This window comes from Cricetulus griseus (genome assembly GCF_003668045.3).
Source record: "Cricetulus griseus strain 17A/GY chromosome 1 unlocalized genomic scaffold, alternate assembly CriGri-PICRH-1.0 chr1_1, whole genome shotgun sequence".
NCBI classification, from domain to species: Eukaryota; Metazoa; Chordata; class Mammalia; order Rodentia; family Cricetidae; genus Cricetulus; species Cricetulus griseus.
This window is the reverse complement of record NW_023276807.1, coordinates 41,312,137-41,323,361: the sequence shown is the minus strand read 5'-3', so window position 1 is coordinate 41,323,361 and position 11,225 is coordinate 41,312,137. Positions and strand designations below refer to the sequence as shown.

General features: G+C 40.0%; 1 pseudogene; it reads right to left on the bottom strand.

The window, feature by feature from the left end:
• Positions 1-968: 968 nt before the first annotated feature.
• Positions 969-5,452, bottom strand: LOC100768734 (annotated as a pseudogene).
• Positions 5,453-11,225: the final 5,773 nt, after the last annotated feature.

Genomic DNA, 11,225 nt, shown 5'->3' with positions numbered 1-11,225 from the left:
AAAGGCAAGGACTGGAGACAGGAGGACCTCAATGGGCATCTGCTGTTTCTCAGTTACCTTAAGATCAGAAGAATCCATTTGCCAAAGAGACAGTTTAGATAGAGCATTTTGCTGGTAGCCTTCAGCATCAAGGGATTGATAATTGTTGATAGCTATTTAGTTATTGAGAATATTTTTGAAACAGTTCTTAAATCAGAGACAAAAATGGACTGACTCAAAAAGAGCTTTCCCAGGGATTTCCAACACAGCAATTCATTATCCTAAGAGCTCTCCCTCACATTTTCAATTGCCTGAAGTTTGCAAATATTAATATTCGTTGTGGCCAGTTCAGGAAACAGATACTATGGTTTGGGATGTGACTCAATAGTACAGAACTTACCTAACATGCCTAAGACTCAGTTTGATCCGAGAACCATAAAAGTAAATAGTTTTAAATTAAGAAACTATATTCACATAATTTTCTATTTCATTATGTCAAAAGATAAAAATTACAATTTGGATTGAAGATCTTAATTGACTTTATCCTCCTCCTCCCTCTCTTTCTCTCTCTCTTTCAAACTGTGTGTGTGTGTGTGTGTGTGTGTGTGTGTGTGTGTGTGTGTGTGTGTTGCTGGGAATTGAAATCAAGGTCTTATGCATATTAGGCAAGCATTCTTCCACTGAGTCATACCATATAAAGCTTGAACCATAGTTTGTTATTCTAGCCCTGTAGCCTGCCCCTTATTTCCTTACTCATATCTATTAATAAATTCCTAAATCCACTTGTTCCTTGGCATCCCTGGGGTACCAGGACCCTCTGCTGATAACAAGATCAGTGGGTGCTCAAATCTTTTACCTAAATGGCATGGCATGATTCTTACATATAACCTACTCATGTCCTCTCTAAGCTATCTCTTTTTGCTGGTGGTACCAAATACAATGTAAATAAGCACTATACTATGTTGTAAGTAAGTGCTACATTCTGTTGTTTAGGAAACAAAGGCAAAGAATAAAATCTGGACATGTTCAATAAAGATGTGATTTTATTTCCTCACATGCTATTTTTTTTAAATCTGAGGATGTGAAACCCATGATAAGGTTGGCTGACTGGGTCACTTTGGGATGTTCTTGCAAACAAGGAAACTGTGCCAGGAAGGGGGAAGTCACTAACGGGGTAATTGAAGTCTATCTGCTTGGCTTTGCTCTTAGCACTGCTGGCTCCTAGTTCTTCAGCTGCCTGTGCTGCAGGGACCAGGCCTAAGCTGTTTTTATACCCAGTTTCTTCTGCTATCCACCCATCTGCTATTGCTACTTCAAAGAAGCCTCAGAAACAGTTGCCATTTAGCAAGTTGAACATTGACTGAAGATGCACACACCTTTTTTGTTTTATTCATTCATTTATTTGTAATTAGTAATTATTGTAACTTGGTTCATTCAATATTTTTTATTATGTCATTTCTCTTCCCCATCTCCTTCCCCACCTCCCTACCTACCCAACCTCATATTCTTTCTCTGTTTCTCTTACAAAAAAAAAGTGAAAATAAAAAATAAACCAAGTAAGACAAAAAAATACCAAAGAAAACAAAAAAAAGTGACAAAAAGCATGGATACCGTCTTGTGTTGGCCAAACTCCCCCTGGCCATGGTTTGTCCTGGGATTTGGTTGATATACACAATGGCACCCCATTAGAGGACATTGATTCTCCCTGTCCCAGCAGGTATCAATTGCAAACAGTTTCTTGGTTAGGGGTGGGACTTTGTGTGTGCTTCTCTTCCCAGTGCTGGGGTTTTTGTTGGTTTGAACCTGTTCATGTCTTACTCATCCTATCACAATCCCCGTGAGATCATATGTGTGTCAGTCCTGTTGTGTCGGGAAGATGCTGTTTCCTAGGAGACATCCACCACCTCTGGCTCTTGGCAATCTTTCTACCTCCCCTTCCATATAGATCCCTGAGCTTTGAGGGGATGGCTTTGATGGAGATATTTCATATAGAACTGAGTGTTTCAAAGTCTCTCGCTGTCTGCATTTTTCAACTGTGGTTCTCCATGTTAATTATCGTCTACTGCAAGAAGCAGCATTTCTGGAAAGGGTTAAGCAATGATCTGATCCTCTGTCAGATAAAGATACACACAAGTAAATATATATATTCTAACTAAAGTACTACAGAGCTAGATTTAGCTTTTGCATAATTAAGGGCAAGGATTATTTAGTGCATAATGTATGTTGTTTGTGTTCATGTAGATGGATAATTGCAAGATTATGAAATAAGTTGTTGTCCTTCAACGAAACCCTTCCTGGAAATGCCAATTTACCTCACATTTCTTCATCAAGTGATTTAAAGAAAACATCAGCTCTGTCTTTGTTCTAAGTGATCACTCGTTATAAAATAATGCTGTTCTCCATTATCAAATAGCAAATGGCACCCTGCAGTCTGTATGTAAGTCATAAATTGGGACCAATTTGGATTTTATCAATTCCCCCTGTGCATTTTATCTGCAAATATCAAGTCAGTTTATCCAGTTTCTTTTCCAGCAAGTATGCTTTCTTCCTTCTAGACCTTATTGTTGTTGTGTTCCTAAGTCTTATTGGATGGGCTGCATCACTCACGTGGCTATTTGACAATTCAGAATTTGAATTTGAGCAGTTCACAGAAGGACAGATAACCCTGCCTGCTTTGTTATGATAGCTTTGGATGTAACTAAATGTAATTGGACCTAGAGAAACACATGCGAACGTAATCAGAATGAATTATGTAACATCCATCCTGAAGGATTTAGATTTACTGCCATCCTCTAAATTGTCTGGAATTGAAGCAGAGAATGTTTTTCCATTTTTTTAAAAAAAAATGTTTTTATTTAAATACGAAACAAGCCTGCTTCACATGTCAATCCCAGCTCCCTCTACCTCCCCTCCTCCCCAACTCCCCCAGACCTTCCCCCATCCCTCTCTGCTTCCCAGGGAGGGTGATGCCCTCCATGGGGGGATCCCCAAATCTGTCATATCCTCCAGGGCAAGGGCTAGGCCCTGCCGCATGTGTCTAGACTGAGAGAGCATCCCTCTACGTGGGATGGGCTCCCAAAATCCATTAGTACTCCAGGGATAATTACTGATCTACTACCCGAGGCCCCATAGATTGCCAAGGCCTCCTCACTGACATCCACATTCAGGGGGTCTGGATCAGTCCTATGCTGGTTTCACAGATATCAGTCTGGGGTCCATGAGCTCCCCCTTGTTCAGGTCAGCTGTTTCTGTGGGTTTCACCAGTCCAGTCTTGACCCCTTTGCTCATCATTCCTTCCTCTCTGTAACTAGATTTCAGGATTTCAGCTCAGTGTTTAGCTGTGGGTGTCTTAAGCAGAGAATTCTAACAGTGTTTGGTTAATGTTTTATAAAAGGCAATCCTGTAGTTAAAAAAAAAGAATAAGGTATTTTTGGGAATGGAGAAGAGGAAAATTAAGGGGCATGCCACTCAAGTTGTGATGTCTAATTTTGCTTTTGACACAATAGTTTTCAGTTTTTAATATGTATAAAAATCAGCTAGGAAGGTTATACAACACAAATGACAGGATCTTCTACTTGAGATTTTGATGCGCTGATCACAGAATAGAGTCAAGAATCTGAAATTCTGAAAACTCACTTCAGTTTGTATGCATTTATTTCTTGATGCCTACTTTGAGAAGCATCAACTATGCCATTAATTATCTATTGTTATATGTTCCCCCACTTAAACAAATCATTATGCGAAGTTAAACAAATCATTATATGACTATAAAAGACACAACTGAGGGAAAGTGAGAAAACAATGGAGAACTTCAGATTCTTACACACTGTTCTAATTTGCTCTGTGATGCTGGGATTAAACACTATAAAAGAAAAGGAGGTGCCATCACATATTGTAACTTACAGTCCATTATTGAAGGCACCAAGGCAGGAACTCAAAGCAGAGTTCATGGAAGGGCACTGCTTCTGGCTTGCTTCCAACAGTTTGCTCAGGCTGCTTTCTTCTACAACCCAGGTCACTTGCCTAAGTGCAGCACTCCCCCCACCCAGTGGTCTGAGCTCCCCCTTCCCCATCAATCATTAAGCAAGAAAATTCCCCACAGACATACCCAGAGTCCAATCTGATGGAGACGCTTCTTCATTTGAGCTTCTCTTTCCTGGTGATTCTAGCGTATGTCAACTAATGGGCACTTTACATGCTTATGCTTAATAAATTATGGCAGCATTGTTTTTTAATTTGTATTCAAAGTTTGAGGTTCCACAAATATTTCTTGCCATTATAATGGCATGTTGGATTTCTTAAGTAGATTTTATAAGTATGTATGTACAAATTAATTAATATATTTATATCAATAATTGTTAATTTGTTTTATATGTGGCCTGTTTAGCTCCTGGTGAATGCTTAAAGATATTTAACAGTCTAAAGAAAGATAGCCAGAAGGTCACTAGGAAAACTGAAATTAAGAAGAAGCTAAACAGAGTTCAAAAGAATTGTGTCTTGTGTGTGTGTATGTGTGTGTGCCTGTGTGATTTGTTATATCAGACACACATCTTCATTAGAGGAGATTGTCACTACTTCAATAATGATGCCCAAAGGTTCAAAAATAGAGCTTAAATATTGACATACCATTTTTACTAACGTGTTTTAAGTTAAAGTATTAATTACTCCACCCCTTTTCTTTTCTACCTTCAATCCCCCCATTCTCCCTTCTCCAAACTCATCCCACATCTCTCCATCACTCCCTCTCAAATTAATGGCCTCCTTTTCTTTGATTATATATATATATATATATATAATATATATGAATATATATAAATGTTAATATAAATAAAGACCTCTGAGTCCTTCTAGTGTAACCTGGGTGTATATGATTTCAGGGCTGACCACTTTTTATTGGATAACCATCAGCACAGACAATGCCAGCCAGTAACTCTGAGTGCTGACATAGGAAGGGCATTGGTATATAGAAATCCTGTGCATCTTTAGGCTGTGTGAGATGGCTAGCTCTCCCAGAACATAAGCAAAGACTGAAAGTCAAGTTAAAATGACCATCAAGAAGTAAAATAACTTTTACAACTTAAATGAATTCTTGGTGGCTCTAGACAGAGTCCACAGTAATCCATACAAGCTAGTGAACAAACCAGATAATGCAAAAAGGCATAAGTGAAGGAAATGATTTGTGTGAGCAGACAGATGTAGTCTTTAGTAAACCTAATACCTATAACTACAAGGTCCCTGAAATAGGACAGAAAGGAAATGTTTACTAAGGGTAGAAGCTCAACAAATGCTAGTGAAAAAAGCAGAACTGTGCCATAAAACTTCAGTAGGTGTTTTTGTTTTTCATCCCTAGGAGGAGGACAGTTAATATTTTCCCAAGCATGATCAAGAACAGCAGACAATCAACATCTAGGGCCTGCTTTGGCTGATGTAACAGATGCTGAAAAGAGTGATTCTCTGAAGGAATAGCTATCATAGTGTTAGCTAAATTTCAAGACGCTCTAGTGAATACATAGGATAAGAAACAGCTTCACACAGCTGGAGAGATGGCTCAACATTTAAGAGCACTGGCTGTTCTTCCAGATAGACCCAGTTTCAATTCCCAGCATCCACATGGCGACCCACAACTGTCGATAACTCCAGTTCCAGGGAATCTGGCACCCTCAGACATGCAGGCAAAACACCAATGCAAGTGCAAATAAATAAATCTTTAAAAAATAGAAATAGCTTCACTATATTTTTGTTTTCTTGATTTGAGCTTATTGTTTTCATTTTACAGTCTTCAATTCTATTACTGTCAGTTCCTTACATGTCATTTTATTATGCCAAACTGGTGTGAATAACTTCTCTAAACACAATTAAGCATCTTTAGCTTCTTTGTGGACTTGTGAGTGATGGGCATCTCTGTTCAGCCATCAGGAAGAGAACATCTTTGCAACCCCAGCTTGCACTCCTCAGCACCCATGCAGCATGAGTAGCTCCATGCTGCCAACCCCCATGACTGATGGGGGTGGAGGGGTGCACATCACTCACCTCTGCTTGCCCCTGTGAGCATTAAAAAACCAACCAAACAACAACAACAAAAAACTACCATCATTATTCAGGTCTTGTTTGGGCAGCCACAATGTTGAGGAATTATGGGTGTAGCTTCCCAGTCCAATTTAGGAGACACAATCTCACAGCAGAATTCCTGGTCCTCTGGCTCTAACAATCTTTCCACCCCCTCTTCCACGATGTTCCCTGTTGGCTGCTAACAACAGACTAGGAGGGCATAAAGTCAGCAGACCTGGCTTCACCACTTCTAATTGTCTTTGCTAGAAATAGAATCATGTGTCCCAAGCTGCAGCTTCTTATCTGTGACATGTAGGAACTTATTCCTCATTGTTAAGATATTTGAAACCAAGTGAAAACCAACCCTGTATGGGCAAGGGAGACGATATCTGGGTATTTTGGGTTAATAAATGACTTGACTTGCTAACAGTGCTTGTTTTCCTAGGAATAGACATGTTAAAAGTAATACAATGTGTGGGACACCATGAGAAGCAGTAGTGTTACAGATTTTTTAGGTCAATAAATGGGTTGTCAAGGCTTTCTTGATCAAGAAGCAGTTTATTTTTGTCTAAAGAGCCCTGAATGTTATGGAGGCTCTCAGTCCCTTTTGGTTTCTCCACTTCCTGTATACATTCTGATTGGAAGTTTCTGAGTAATAGGCAGTAATAGTTAGGATGAGAAGGGAGGGGGAATAAGGAGGCTTCAGTAAGATGTGGTCATTCTGCGTGTCCACACCAGGACATTGATCAAACCACACATATGCAGACATGGACACTGACAAGCCCAATCGGCTTTTCTTCCTCTTAGCCCTTAGCAAAGTCCCCTTTCTCCCTCTATGGCAGTAGGGTGTTTGTAGAGTGTTGGGTCTGAAGTCAAGTATATGCAAATAGATACGTACCCTCATTCCTTTGCCTATTTTGATCAAAAAGTTGACTATAATGAGTTAGGCTTATTTCCCATACCCATCAATGACAAGAAGCCAGGCTGAGACATCACCTTCAAGGTCTACACATAAAGCCTACCTTGGGGGAAGTCTGGTTGAGTTTACAGGGTCTTATTGTAGCATTTGACTAGAAAGAGTTTTCTCTAGTATGGACCTTAATTTTAAATAATCTCAGGACACATTTCTCCCTATCACAGGTTTGTCACCTCAATAGTGACCCCTACACTTGGATTATTTACCACCTTTTAAAATGAGAGACAGCCATATTATTTGGATCTTGAGAATAAGGTATGCTGGGCATGCTCCTAGCTCACTGATTTAGCTATCAGAGAAGAAAATGGTCAAGTTTTTACAAGTCTGAAACCTGGAAATTTTCTTTCCTGAAAATAAATACTAACTACACTATTTTCTCTCTCCTTCCTCTCTTTTTATTCCTTTCTTCTTTTTTAAAGGAACAATAATATCCAGATGGGTGAGGAGGAGAATACAATATTTTTTTATTTGTAATACTTGCTGATTTTCAGGGTATGAACAGTCCCACAGTGGCCAGTTTTAGATTAGCAAAGTGAAATCACTGGATGAAGAGCTGGAAAGCATGACCTGGCAGCATGTCCTCCAAAGCCTGCACTGTAGGAGGCACTGGAAGGCATTCACACAGTGTCCTCCAAAGCCTGCACTGGAACAGGCACTGGAAGGCATTCACACAGTGTCCTCCAAAGCCTGCACTGGATGTAGAACTGAGAAGACTGCAGAATCTGGTTCTCATCCAGCTGTCTGAACCACACCAGTCTTTTCACTGCTGCTTGTTGCTGTTTCCAGCCATATCTCACCTTGTGTTTAGATATGAGTTCTCTAGGAAGACGGACTATGTGCTTCTCAGTCGAAAGGCTGGACTTAGTTTGCACATTTTATCAACAAATACATCCAGAACATTAAATATTGCTGAGCACTAAGTTGATGGGATTAAATGGTGAATAACACAGACAAAATTCTTGCCCTCCCGGAACTTTGAGTTTATTTCCCCATCATTCAAAGACTCTCACAGAACAAGAGTGTTACGGTAGGTAAGCATAGAGTTGCACATCATAAACCAAAATGAATGTCATCTTTGTAATAAGATAACTTATTGGTTCATAAAATTGCAAAGGCCAGATGTATTCCCAAGGCGAAGGCTTAATCATCGGGGACACAGTTTGTGCCTTTCTCAGTAATCTGTCTTTCCTTCTTCCTTACAGAACTCACAGGCCCATGACATCCACAGTTGGCAGCAAAAGGTGACCCGAGTTTCAGACCTCCAACTTGACAGCTGGAAAGAAAGGGGGACCATTTGGGAAAGGCAGAGATATTTGCGTCTTTTGCCTGGACTCCCAGAATGTATGTACCATTGTATAGATGACTAGATTATTTACACATCTTTTAGCAAATCTTCCTGCTAATGAAGGCATACACTCAATTACACACACACACACAAAAAAAAAAAACCACAAATAATAGAGAGAGAGAAGGCTTACACTCAATTGCAAATATATATGTATGTGTATATATCTGTATGTATCTGGATTGAAGGTTTACATTCACAATATTTAAGAGAAAGTGGTGTATTCAATCAAGAAATGCATTTGCTTCGTGTCAATGTTTCTAACCAATTATGTCTTTGGTTTCTAAGATTTGAGCTATTTTCTTCAAAAAATATGTGCACCTAGCATATTTCACATGCATGTATTTCACTCTCAAGCAACTGTCAGCAAAATACCTCTAAGACACAGTTCAAAAACATCGAAACATCTTTAAATTTATTGATTTCTCCACTTTGGTAGATGAAAAAACTATGGGACTGATAAAGACTGACTTCGGCTTTTAGATAATTGTAGGTAAGCTATCAATTACAAGTTTTGTTGGGAACTGATCAGCTTTTACTTAACAGGATCACCTTGTAAGCTGTCAGCCAGCCAGTGACGTCAGTAGGCTCATCTGTCATCTTGCTGTGCCTCTGTGTTTTTACTCTAAATCCCATCAGTCTGGCTGTAACTCAATCCAGTTTTTACTTGTCATATTCTCCAGAGAAATTAAGGCCAGCTACTAAGCTAGAGATTTAATTACAATTCTTGATTTCCTGGTGCATTCTACCCGGCAACTCTCCCTTTCTTGAGATAGGGTCTTATTGAGGAACCCAAAGGCCTGGAACCACTGTGCAGCCCAGGTTCATCCCCAGCTTCTTATCCTCCTGCCTCAGCCTCCTGACTGAACTAGCATGCCCATCTATAGGCATTTTTTTTTTCTGGAAGGAAACTTCCACTGTCCTTGTTGCAGTAGACTTGTGTTACTTTTTCTGTGTCCCTTTGAGTCACAGCTGATTGGTCTTTCAGTCATTTATTGCTACAAAACAAATGACATTAAAACTTAAATGTGGCTTAAACAATCATTTAATTAACTCTCCAAGTACCATGGCCAGGGAATTTTGGCAGTGCTCAAGGGTGATTCTATTGCACTTGGCTTTCAGTATAGACCGTTTGAGCTGTGAGGCTGATGGCTGGCCTGGTCTGGAGAATCCAAGATATCTTCAGAATGGCTGGGACCATGATAGGAACACTTGAAAGGCAATGTAGTCAATAGTCTCTTCCTGTGATATTTCTACAAGGTGGTTAATGTGGCAGTTAAAAAAAAAAGGAAAAAAGACCCAGGACGAAGCTGAGATGTCTCCTCTCCCAACTTGGGAAGTTCTTCTTTCAGTTAGTCCTGCTCTAGTCTGTGACTCATGCAAATCTCTGAGACAAATGCTCCTTTACCTGGAGGGAAATTACCTTTCATCGTGTAAGGAAAGTAGAAAAGAATTCACAACTGTCCATATTCTGTGTCAGGCAGAAAATCTGGAGATCTTCTGAGGCCTCAAAGCTACATAGAAAAGGTGCAGTAGGCGAGCCACATTCTGTACCCTGCAATCTGGAATAGGAGAAACCAGATGGGTGGGTTAGTCAGACATTGGGTGTCTTCACTGAGGACAGTAGTGAGAAATCCAGCTGGGATTGGAGGAGGAGTGGGTAGCTCTCAAAGAAGACAGACATACCTTGAAAAGGATGACATGGCTCCTGGTAGAGAGGAGAGGATGGCAGATAGTGCCTGTCTGGTTTCTGATGGTGTTTCCTTGACACCATCAAATGGTGCTTGTCTTTGTCATAAGTCACTCAACTATTCACTGTCTGTACCATGGATGTTCTGGAAAGTTTGAACTTTCAGGACAAAACACTGGCCATTGGCACCATTTATTTCTCCAAGTAGTTCTCAGGTGGGATAGTACTTAAACGACTTCCAAATAGGACCACAAATGTGCTGAAAAACCGCAAGTTGAGTTACGTTACACCAAACAGTAAGTGTGAAAGTCGAAAGTCTGAGCTCATTTTTAAGATTTTTCTATACAACATCAAGCATAAATATTTTAACATGTTATTGAATGATTATCCCTATTTATCCATCTGTTGAAGCTGAGCTTGTGAATGGCTGGCACAAGACTAAAGAAAGGCAGTTGAAACCCACACTCAGATATTATCCATCCAGAATTTGATGGGTCCACCTGTACAAAGTTTTAATTGTAGTAAGATGGTTATAAACATGTCAGAAATGTATTCATTTACAATTTTTTTATTTGTGTGTGTGAGTGTGTGTGTGTGTGTGTGTGTGCCTGCTTGTCAGTAAGTGCACCATGGGTGTGCAGTTCCCATGGAGGCCAAAAGAGGGCATCAGATCACCTGGAGCTGGAGTTACAGGAGGCTGTGAACTGCCTGATGCTGGTGCTGGGAACCAAACCCAGGTCTTCTGCAAGAGCAAGAGCAGCGAATGCTATTAACCATTGGATCACCCTCTCTTTCTTTTGTAACTAAAGACATTGGTAAATCAACTAACATTTTTGGGAGTCTTTACCCCTGTTAAAAGGAGTTCTATATAGAAAAACAAGTGGTTGTTTCTGTCATTTGAAATAGTTCTTAAAGTTCCCTGGGTAACGATTCACTTGAGTATTGAAAAATATTTTCTTAGAAAGAGAAATGAGAACATTTGGCTGTATTTTTTTATATCGTTCCTTCTTTATCATGGCACAACCAAACATTTTTCTCCATTGAGCGCATCAGACATCTGTATGGGCTGAGTAGACTGTATCCCTTGGACACCCAGTCCACAGACTGGGCAGTCAAACAAGCCACAGAGAGCTTGGATGCCAGCTCCTACTCAGAATGACACAAATACCATGTGTCCTAGAGCTCTT